The 12,182-nt window shown below is 40.5% G+C and overlaps 1 non-coding gene across 1 annotated transcript; it reads right to left on the reverse strand.

The window, feature by feature from the left end:
- Positions 1-11,633: 11,633 nt before the first annotated feature.
- On the reverse strand, positions 11,634-11,740 carry LOC119981567. The gene has a single exon (XR_005464178.1). It is a non-coding gene; the product is annotated as a small nucleolar RNA R71 (small nucleolar RNA).
- Positions 11,741-12,182: the final 442 nt, after the last annotated feature.

Raw genomic sequence — 12,182 nt, forward strand, 5'->3', positions numbered from 1 at the left:
TTAAAGGAACAAACAGTTTCATGATTCAACCCCTAGGAAAATCATTTTTGTTGTTGAATTTATTTTAGAAAAGGTGAAGATGAAGCTCTCTAGTATGCTGCAAAATACAGATAGGCGGAGATATTCACTATTTTGCACTCGTGGTGTCTGCATGAAGTGGAGTTTCTTGTGTATGATTTTGGTATCTTGTTGTGACTATGATAATAAAGTCTTTTATGCATACCTTCTTATTTCTGGGAGGGTATTCCCATTTTCTAGGGGTCTTGATGGGCTGAACTGGCCTAAGTGAGACACTTCGATCCTGATTTAGACTTGGAATTTTTACAAGTCTTTTTAGGCCGAACTGGCTTTGGTGGGATGCTTCAATCCTCTTTTGGACTTGGAATTTTTCGCAAGTCTCTTGGGCCAAACTGGCCTCAGTGGGACGCTTCGATCCTATTTTGGACTTGGAATTTTTTCCAAGTCTTTTGGGCCGAACTGGCCTTGACGAGACCTATCTGGTCCTTTGATTTGGATTTGAGGTGCAGAGTGTGTTCCACACATATGCCCTCGGACCAAGGTAGAGTATGCCAGCTCCGATTCTATGTTGGTAAGAGTAGTTATTCGTTGACACTTGAATTTTTCTTTTCAAAATTTACTAAAGTGGTTTCTCCTGTCTAAAAATTCACTAAGGAAGAGTTTTTTCGAGGACCTAGGTCTTCTCCCTCATGTTCAGCAATTTGCCGAGGAAGAGTTGGTTCATGCTGAGGAGGTCTCCTTCCCGTATTGGAGCAAGTTGAACTGGGAGGACAAACTAGAATGTGCTTTATCGGGTGGCCGAACTATTATGAATTGAACTGAGAGGCCAAACTGGTGCGTGCTCTATCAGGTGGCCGCATCTGACAATTTATTGATGAAGTTTTTTTTTCAAAGAGGTAAGTCTTCTTCTTCCTATTTGGTAATTTTATTGAGGTAGATTTTTTTGGGAGGAAGTGTTAATTTTTCTTTAAGAAGATCTTCCCTGTATGAGGAGATTCTCCTTCTTCTTTAAGAAGACCTTCCTTATCTAAGAAATTCTTCATTCTCTTCTGATGAGGTCTTCATTCTTCCGAGGAAACTTTCATTCTTTTCTGAGAAGGTGTTCCTTCTTCTGAGGAGACCTTATTTCTTCTCTGAGAAGGTCTTTCTTCTTCTGAGAAGACATTCCTTCTTCTCTGAGAATGTCTTCCTTCTTTTGAGGAGATCTTCCTTCGTTTATGAGGATGTCTTCCTTCCTCTAAGGAGACCATCCTTCTTATAAGGAGACCTTCATTCTCTTCTGAGGAGGTCTTCTTTCCTCTGAGAAGACTTTCATTCTTCTCTGAGGAGGTCTTCCTTCTTTTGAGAAGACCTTCATTCTTCTCGGAGGAAGTCTTCATTCTTCTGAGGAGGTCTTCTGTGATGCTCTGCTCTGCGTACATTGAGGTGTGGGGGTTACTGTTCTGTGATGAAATACCACATCGGCCAAGGAAAATCTTTGGGTGCAGAATATAACACGCTGCAGACCTTAAACTATTGTCCAATCTTTTCTGGTATGGGCCAGAGGGATTGGGAACTGCCAGGCTGGACGTGTTGTGGGCCGTCCAGTGGTTGGTGGGGAGATTGGGTGGTAGTGGGTCGGGCTGTTACAGTTGGTATCGAAGCCGACCTTGGTTTGGTATGTGGGTTTCGTCCCTTGCGTCTAGCCGGGGCGCGGTGCCCGTGTCTGGCGCGACCCACGGGGACATGGGCTCCTAAGGGGGGTGGACTGTGATGCTCTGCTCTGCGTACATTGAGGTACGAGGTGTTACAGTTGGTATCGAAGCCGACCTTGGTTTGGTATGTGGGTTTCGTCCCTTGCGTCTAGCCGGGGGGCGGTGCCCGTGTCTGGCGTGACCCACGGAGACGTGGGCTCCTAAGGGGGGTGGACTGTGATGCTCTGCTCTGCGTACATTGAGGTGCGAGGTGTGGGGGTTATTGTTCTGTGATGAAATACCACATCGGCCAAGGAAGATCTTTGGGTGCAGAATATAACACGCTGCAGACCTTAAACTATTGTCCAATCTTTTCTGGTATGGGCCAGAGGGATTGGGAACTGCCAGGCTGGGCGTGTTGTGGGCCGTCCAGTGGTTGGTGGGGAGATTGGGCCGTAGTGGGTCGAGCTGTTACAGTTGGTATCGGAGCCGACCTTGGTTTGGTATGTGGGTTTCGTCCCTTGCGTCTAGCCGGGGCGCGGTGCCCGTGTCTAGTGCGACCCACGGGGACGTGGGCTCCTAAGGGGGGTGGACTGTGATGCTCTGCTCTGCGTACATTGAGGTGCAAGGTGTGGGGGTTACTGTTCTGTGATGAAATACCACATCGGCCAAGGAAGATCTTTGGGTGCAGAATATAACACGCTGCAGACCTTAAACTATTGTCCAATCTTTTCTGGTATGGGCCAGAGGGATTGGAACTGCCAGGCTGGCATGTTGTGGGCCGTCCAGTGGTTGGTGGGGAGATTGGGCCGTAGTGGGTCGGGCTGTTACATCTTCATTCTTTTATGAGGAGGTATTCCTTTTTCCTAGGAAGTCTTCATTCTTCTAAGGAGACCATCCTTCTTCTGAGGAGACCTTCCTTCTTCTAAGAAGATCTTCCTTCTTTGAGGAGACCTTCCTTTTTCTCTGAGGAGATCTATCTTCTTCCGAGGAGACCTTTCTTCTTCTGAGGAGATCTTCCTTCTTTGAGGAGACCTTTCTCATTCTTTGAGGGGGTCTTCCTTCTTCTGAAGTAGCGTTGTTTCTTCTTGGTCTGACCTTTGTGAGTATTTTTCAGGAAGTTTACTTTCCTTCCCATATACGGCGCCAACCTGATGACGTCTAAAATAGGACCAACCCTAATGGATGAATCAGTTAATCATACCAAGTCCTTCCTTACTGATCGGATACCTTCTTTCCTGCACAAGAAGCGAACATAAGCTTTGATAGGGCCCCGAGGATGTTCTTGGGGGGACCTCTCCGACGCTCAAGTCAGTACGGTACTAAACTTGGGAGCATGGCTCACTATTCGGAGCTCTGCCTCTTGCTCAGTAAGTAAATTTGAGTGCAGGAGTTAGAATCCTTACATGAGAGTGGAGGTCCCCTTTTTATATGTGCTTGAGCGGTTTGAGTTGTAGTAGGAGTTGGACTCTCTCTTATTGGTTTGTTAGAGGGTTTTTTGGAGGGAAAATTCCCTCCGTATCCCTCTCCGAAGGGGAGTAGGACTTTGCTTGGGAGTTAGTGTCCTGTTCGGACTCTTCATTGGTAGATCTAACCTTAGTAAGGTATGGTCGAACCAAACTACCTAGGTCGGACGGGACGAACCACCTTGGTTGGAAAGAGTGTACTAGGAAGGTTGGTCATGACCTTCCTATCATGTGGTCTAGACTTCTTACTTCGGTGAACGACCGAAGTAGTGCCTTCAATCCTGTAGTTCGGCCTCTTCTTGGTCATACCGAAGTAGGAACTTCGACTGTTGACTGGTCTTGGCATAGCTGTCACTTATGTGTCATTGTCCAACTTTTGTTGGTATTATCACAACATATTCCCACCTTCCGGCAAGCCCAACTCCAAAATAAAAGCTCTTCCTATACGAAGACACAATCCCATGAAGGAAAGAGTTTGTGAGTGTGGGGCCTTATTGCCGTTGGCGGGGTTCTCACCTATACGGGGATAAAAATCCCATGAAGAATGAGAACCCAAAAAATCAGGCTAATGCTCCCAAACCCAAGAACAAATTCAACAAAAACAATATATGAAAGATTCAAGTCTGAATGTAAATATGGGAAAGTTAAAGAAAGAAAGAAAGAAAGATGGTTTTGTAAGAACTAGGTTTGTTTCTTTGTTGAGAAAAATACCTTAATTCTAATTCCCTTTTTCTTATTTACCTTCTTTCTACCCAAAACCAAACACTCTTTTTCTATCTCTGTTATCCGAAATTCCCTCCTCTCTTTTCTTCTTTCCTTCCTCCCTCCTTTTTAACTTCTTTTCTCCTCTCCCTTGCTGCGACTTTCTATTCTCTAATCTGCCTCTAAGCACTCTCTTTTTTCTCTCCACCAAAGACCTCTCTTTTGCTGTCACTTCCTTCTATAATCTTCAACTTTTTGCTCTCTCAAAACCAAACCCTTCCTTCCACTTTTTTTTGTTATCTCTGCCGCCTCCCTCTCTCCCTTTTTTTGTGTTCTTTTTCTCTCCCTTATTGCCGATTTCCTACCCTATATTTTTCTCCCTATTTTCATTTTCTTCTCTCCCTTTGTTGCCTTTCTTTCTCTCTTCTTTCTCTTCTTTCTTTTAGTCTGTCCCGTCCCAATGTAGCCTCTCTCCCTTAGTGTTTTGACCGAAACCCTCTTTTGATTCCCCTCTCTTTTTGTTGTTACTTCTCTTCCCCAAACCTCCTCCTCTCTCTGCCGATTTTTTCCCTTTCTAAGACCAGTCCCCACTTTTTGCTCTCCCTCCTTTTTGTGCGACCCAACACCACCCTTTTATTTGGTGAACATTATTTGTACCCCGTTTTACTAAGTACACCCCATTAACCATTTAAAAATATACTAGAATGGGGTGTACTTAGTAAAAAATAGGGTACAAATAATGTTCATCAACATTTTGCTTTTATTTAGGTACAACAACATTTTTCTAGGGTTTCTTTTTTGTGGGCTTGACTTGTGTAGGTTTGACTTGTGGGCCTTGAGTCATGAACTTGTGGGTTTTATTTGTTGGCATTTGGATCATAGTTTTTAAACCCGACCCGCGCATCGAACCGTCAAGGCTGAAGGGTCAAGGGTTTTGAGGTTCAACCGTTATGAAGGAGGTTGAACCGCGGGTTTTTAATAAATAATAAAATAATAAATATTTATAGTTTAATAGTTATATACTATATAACTATATATTATATAGCAAATTAGAGGAGCATACATGTACAATTCAGTCTTAATTCTAGGCATCTAGCTAAACACGTTATGTGCATCAATTCTTGTTCACAAGCCTGTATGGAGTCCATGGGCTTTTCAAATCAATTTTGTTTTGTTCTAAGATATGGGCTTGGAAATCGAGCCGACGTTTGGCCCTGTTACCAACTACCAAGTAGGTTCACTATTTTATTATTCAATGTGATTGTGGGACCAGTGACGTGATTGCTAAAGACTAAAGTGTTGAACTTTGACGCCTTACATGAATCCCACATCGCTTAAGAATGTGGAAGGTGGTCAAGGTGGAGCCTATAAAAGGCAAAGAGAAGACAAAATCTTGAAACCTGTTTACGTGTAAACAAATGGAGTGCTGATGCTGCTTGCAGAACTCACTCTTTGGTGTATAAAATAGACATTTTGTCAAATAGCCGGTTTTTAAATAAATCGGCGGTTCACGATTTTTTGAAAAACCGTCGGTTCAACCTATTTTTTGTCGGTTTAATGCTTATACGGTCTTTTGTAAATAACGGACCGTGAAAGTTGCCGGTTCACGGGTTTGACGGTCAGACCGACGGGCCGGTCCGAGTTTAAAAACTATGATTTAGATAGCTTTGAGAATTGCCTTTTTACTGGCCTTATGACAAGCTCTTACATTGCCTGACCTATCGGCTATATGACATTTGAGCCGATAGATGCCTCTGGACATAACTTTTGAATAGAACTTGCATTTGATTTTATCTAATGCACTAGCATCAACAAGTTCGCCAAACTCCCAACCAATATCACCGGATGCACGTTTCAATGCATTTTGAATGTTCACATCACTTGTGGCTTCACCAGCATTGGAATTAGAAGCGGCTAATGAACTAGCCATATCCGTAAAAATACACAACCAGAATAGCAATATATGTATGCATCCAATAATGTCTTCTAGGGCGCAAATCAGTGCAATATGAAAGAAGCCACAAAATCAATACAACAAAGACAAGCCTACCTAACCAACTAGGTTACTACAGAAATTCAAACAACAGTGTGAAGGAAAAAATAAAACAAGGATATATTCAATTGGTAGTCACAGAAACAAGAAAATTCATAATTGTCAACCCATAAAATATGTTCAATATGGCAGAAACAACCTTATTCAATTATTCGTGATTCTTATTTCACATTCCGCAACTCAAAGTCTCAAACAGATTATGCCCAACAATCCAGCATGAGCAGCCAATAGCACAAGAGAACCAACTAGAATCTTAGTTGTTCTAGAAATTTAAAGTTTCACGATAATGGCAAAGCAAACAAGTACAATCAAGTACCAACTATAAGCACAACTACGACAATCTGAACTACCATCTATAATAGCTTTAGCCTACTCTAGAAGCTAGCTGGAACTTCCTAAGGGCTGAAAGTGTATAAAAGGGAAACCAGAGCTAAGAAGTGAAAGCACCGACATAACTTTCAAATGCACAAACCTCAAATAAGACCAAATTACGCGGCTACAAGAGAGAAAGAGTACTAAACTAGAGCTTAACAGTAAATTTGGGGAGAGAGAGAGATAATTACCCTGGATTTGAGAAATTCGCGAGTGCTATGGAGATCTGTAGGATCATACGTCTTAGGAGGGTATTGATTCGGTAGAGACGATAAGGTTCGACGAAAGAGAGCAAGTCCTAAGTAGCCCTTTAAAGGATCCTCAAGATCTTAGCCCTGTGTTAGGGTATCCATTAATCGATTTTTCCTCGTCAAATTCACAAAAGCAAAACCCAAGAAAAGGGAACCATAACGACGTCGTTTTGGATGGAACGTGGGCAAAAAAGACGACTTGCCCCGACTAAACTGACTAGTCGGGGCTTAATCGGGTCACCGATTAAGTGACCCGATTACCCTCTAGTCGCATCGACAAGCACCGACTATCGACTAGAAGGATTTTTACAACATTGCCCAAAATCTAAACCTTTGTAAAACTTTCAGCTTTTGAAACTTTACCTCCCAAGAAAATTTTTTGACTCCTAAAATGAACCTTCACCTCAATCGATGTCGAGGTTAAAGCTCAAGGAAAAGGCATTAGCTCTAAAAAATAGCAAACGTCTCTCTTGAGGGGCATAATATGTAATATCCCGTCCCAAAATAAAAATAAATAAAATATACAATAATAAAAATAAAATGAATAAATTGGATTTAGTTATAAAAAGAATAAATTGTAGGGTAAAAAGAATTATTGGGAGGGTTAAAAGAATATTAGAGTTAAAGTTAGGGTGAAATGAGTAAAAGAATAAAATGGAATGATTTAAAATATATATATAAATAAATAGATAAACAACTAACTTAAAGTATTGAAAAAAAATAAAATATTTAAGTGGGTGAAGGTCTGCGCGGAAGTAAAAAGAGAAAAAAAAAAAAAAAACGAAAGGGCAACTCACTCTTTTGAAATCCTCCCACCAGCACCGCCTCTGGTCAGCCACTTCCGGCGACTCTCCGGTGAAGTTCCGGCCGGCAAGAGTCATTCATAGGTGGACACACACACTTGCTTTGATTTTCTATAAGAAAGAGAAGGATTAAGGTAATTTTGAACCTAGGGTTGTGGGTTTAAATGGGTTTTGGGGATGGTGATTCAAATGGAGTTTTCTTTGTTCACTAACTCGAAATTAGGCTCTAATTTTCTTATATTATTAGGTACAAGTGTGGTTCTTGAATCAATTCAAGAGAAAGCTTGAAATTCTTGAGTTGGTGGAACTAACAAGGTTCAGGGTTAGTGACTCAAAGTGCTTTAATTAAGGTTGGGTTAAGATGAAAAATAATATTGTGATATGAATTTAATTGTTTAACCTTAGAGAATTAAGGTAGAAGATGAATTTAGTGAAATTGGGGATATTGTGTGGTATGGAATGTGGGATTTGAATGGGTTGATGAATATGGAAACTAAGTGGAGTTCATTTCATTAAATAGGTTTGTGAATTGGCGTGGAGTGTACGTTGCTTGTTGGTGAGAATTTCGAGTCCACTCCGAGGTAGGGATTTCTTACTCTTTTTATTTCAAAACATTTTCAAGCCACCGAATTGCTTGAATGGTAAGTTTTGGTTTCCGTCTCGATCCTTCCCGAGGGGTGACAAGCCTTTGCATGCTTACCATTGTTTCTTTGCATTATTGTCAATTTATTGGTGATTTAATTTGATGAATATATAACCTTGGAATGCTTGGTAATAAATCGGGCATTATGTAAATCTTCATGCATCACGATGAATGAATGTTTTTTTTTATATATGCGTTGCACGAATGACATGAATTATAAGAATTTACATTAGATGCATGGTGGGTTCCGAGGGTGGTCCCGGGCTCACGTTAGGTGTTGAATGTTATTTGGGCACGTGGTGGATGATGGATAGGAGCCTTGTGATGGTCCTAGTCCATAGGATTCCCGTAGCGGTATTTATGAGGAGATGCTGCCGAAACTTTCGGAAAATTTTATGTTGATTTGGGATGTAACGCGTGAGATGCACGTGGTTGTGTTTGGTGTGGTGGTTTTTGTGTATTTGTCCTTTTCCTCACGCTCTGCGGATCGGGGCGTGACATAATATCTAGTCTCGAAGAAGTGGAAGAAAGACTAATGTTGATGGCCAAAGAGAGATCAGGGCTCGAAGCTGGCATTGCTGAGGAATAACGACAACGAGCGCTCTTGTAGGGTCCCACAAAGGCCTAAGTTGAAACAGAGGAAGAACTTCTGAAGATGGCAATGGAAACATCCAAGAAAGACTATGAACGTGTTAAGGCTCTACCACCAATAAAGATTGGAGGACAAAAAAAACAAAAGAGCCCAAGGCAATCAGAAAAAGAAAACACCCTTTGGCCCCCTTCAAGAAGAAAAGATAACTCTTTGAAGAAGAATGAATGCCAGCCAAGCACGCCACAAGCAATAGTTCTTGTTGTGGAACCAATTGCAACAATGGCACATCCATCACCCAGAAACAGAACCAAGGAGTCATCGTGACAAGGTTCTAAAGGACAAAGAGCCCGGAGGTCCGGAGCAATGTAGAGGAGACCAAAGGCAATCATGTTGCAACCTCTTAGGATCCCAAAATCGAGGATTGGGACCTTTCCCGAATTAAAAATATCTACAAGGTGAATGCATCAATCTTAAATGAGTTTCGAATTTCAAATATACAATCCTGGCATTCCAGAAGTTGATAAGGACTTTGGCCAAAGAAAATAAGACATTAACGAAAAACGATGGAAAAAACAATTGTAGGTGATAAGCTCATATATTCTCTCATTTTAGTACTCTTTAAACTTGGTTTTTGTTAGACGATTGACTATAAAAAGGATTTATTAGTTTCTTTTCCTCATTTTCAGTTTTCTCGAGCACTTGGATGGTTTTTGAAGGAAAATGGTCTATTTTGAGTATTTTGAAGAATTGTCAATTGAATAATAAAGCTAATAAGACCTTGAAGAATGTTGGAGAATATTTTGAGAATTTTCTGTGAAGCCAATTAACCAAGAATTGGAAGACAAGTTGACCTGAAATATGATCTCGGTAGAACTGCGCTACCTGTGAAGAAGTGGGTCTAGAAGATTCCACAGAATTTTGCTAGAGCTGTGTGAGATAGCCCTGAAAAGCTAAGACATCAAGCTTCAATTTACATATTTTTGGAGATTTTTATGAAGGACAGAACATGTGAAAAACGTTTGACACATCCAGCAGTCCAGTTTCCCAATCAAAGAAGAAGTCAACCTCTTCCCTTTTTGTTGGGTTTGTTGTTTTGGAAACCAAGGGTAGGTGATAGCATGATATTTTACATATTTTTATACTTCACTTTACACTTGTTTTTGTCTCTTTTAGTTGAACTAAGCATGGTTTCTACATAACTTTTCATTATTCTGATTTTCAGAATATTTATGAGGAAAGTGATGAAAAAGACTCTTTAGACCCAAGTTCAATACTTGCTTTGAGATGAATCAATACAATTAAGGAATGAAGAATACTTGCAGATCAAGAAAGATAGAAGAAAGGAAATAAGTACAAGAACATAATAAAAAGTCAAGGCTTGCTAGTGTCTACTCGTGTGAAATTGTCAAGGAAGGTGAATCTTGGAAGGTTTTGAAGAGTGAAAGAAGTGGGGCCACCTCTTGACAATAAAAAGCAAAGAAACGTGAGAGGAAGGAAGGCAAAAGGAAGCTTTGATATGAAGGACTCTTGAAGGAAATACTCTGGCAAGAAAGAAGGAAACAAAGAGACCGAGTCATACAAGGAATTGGACTTGAATTTTGACATTAATTGAATGAAGCTTTTGTCACTATAAAAGGGAGTCCTCTAGCACAATAGAACACGAATTGGAGAGCCACATTCTCTAGCTTTTGTTCTTCTTCTTGTCTCTAGCTTTTCTCTTTGTTTTTGTTCTTGGTCATGGCGTTCCCATATTTAGTTTCTTTGTGTTCTTATAACATGAGTAGCTAAACTCCTTTGCTAGGGCTTCATGTAGCCTAGTATGATTATTGCAAGTACTTCAATTAATTGAATGCATAATTTTGGTTGATGATTCTTGTCTTTAATTTCTGTGTTTATAATCTATTGTTTGTTTGGTTGATTGGCCACCAATTGAATGCTCAATTAGATTCATCTGGCTAGGACTAAGTAACGAACCGAATTCACGTGTCTTAGTGGAACTGAACTTAAGGAAATCAATTGTCGACTGCCATGAACAAGGTTTAGGGGATTGATTGGTTGTTATAGCTCTTTAGATCATAATGAGTTGTTAGCCTTGGGTTAAAAACTACGAACCGAACATGATTAATCCATTGTTAATAATATTTGTTGGCACCGCGAACGAACGAACCAACATATTTAAGAAAGAATCAACCCTTGAATCGAAACCATAATTGTGTGTTTGTTAATTGGATGCTTGTGATAGGATTACTAGGTGAAATCATTGCCCTAGTGTTCTTCTCTTATTGGATACAAAATCTGAATTTTATTTCTTTGTTTTTATTTTATTTTATTTACATCAATCGTCCTTCCTTTTTTCCCAAATCTCAATCATTCATCAACTTAGGTACATTAATTAGATTAACTAGTTTCTGTGGGATCGACCTCGTACTTGCATACACTGTACTATTCGTAGACTCTTGTGCACTTGCGAGAATTATTACATCAAGTTTTTGGCGTCGTTGCCGGGGATTAGTTTAGTTTAATTGTGTACTTAATTTTTTTATTTTAATTTTTTTAGGTTTATGCAAGGTAGATGCTCTTTGAAAGGAGAGCTACAACCTTACATAGATGACATTGAAAGTTTGTTGAGGAACAAGAATCAAGGAAGTGAAAGTAACGAAGAATCCTCAATCGAAGACACGAAGATGGCGGCAATAGTTCCAGCTGAAACGATGGGTGATCTTGACATCCCCACTATTCCGGAATCTCCATCTTGCATTGTACTTTCGACGGCAGCTAGGAACTACGAGCTTAAGACCATACACTTTAACATGATGCCTTCTTTTCATGGTCTAAGTTCGAAAGATCCACTTAGTCACATTCGTGAAATTTTTAATATGGTTTCTAGCATGTCTTTGTCTAGGAGTTACTGAGGAGCACTTAAGGTTGAAGATCTTCCCTTACACCATGAAGGATAAAGCAAGGACATGGCTTAATGGTTTGAGGCCGGGTTCACTGGCGACATGGACTGAGGTACAAAATAAATTTTTAGAAAAATTTTTCTCAACTCAGAAAACTGATGCTCTCAGGGACAAAATCATGCAATTCGAACAACAACTTGATGAGTCATTTTCTGAGGCGTGGGAGAGGTTTAATAACTTGTTAACTCAGTGTCCCCATCATGCTTTGCCTTTATTAGTGTTGATGCGCATTTTTTATAAAGCACTGACAGTGCCTAGTAAGGCTGTAGTTAATAATTACGCAGGGGGATCTATCCGGAATAAGACTCCAGCAGAATGTCAAAATTTGTTTGATAATCTAGCAGTTGAGACCCAACATTTAGAGACGCGAGGTAAGTGAGCTGGTGTTTATGAACTTAATAATTCTAATATTTTTGCACCAAGATCGCAGGTTGACGCTATTGCTAGTAAGTTAGACATGCTTCTAGCAATGAATGGGCATACAATTCAACAAGAGCTCTGTGCCATATGTCATGTTCCTGGCCATGCCACCATCACATGCCCTCAAGGAGTGGATTTTCCAGAGTTTGTACAAGAACAAGCAAACATGATGAACTCTTATAACCGGAATCCAAGGTTTGATCCCTACTCTAATTCCTACAATCCAGGT

Source organism: Tripterygium wilfordii, chromosome 16 (genome assembly GCF_013401445.1).
Source record: "Tripterygium wilfordii isolate XIE 37 chromosome 16, ASM1340144v1, whole genome shotgun sequence".
In the NCBI taxonomy this organism is placed as follows: Eukaryota; Viridiplantae; Streptophyta; class Magnoliopsida; order Celastrales; family Celastraceae; genus Tripterygium; species Tripterygium wilfordii.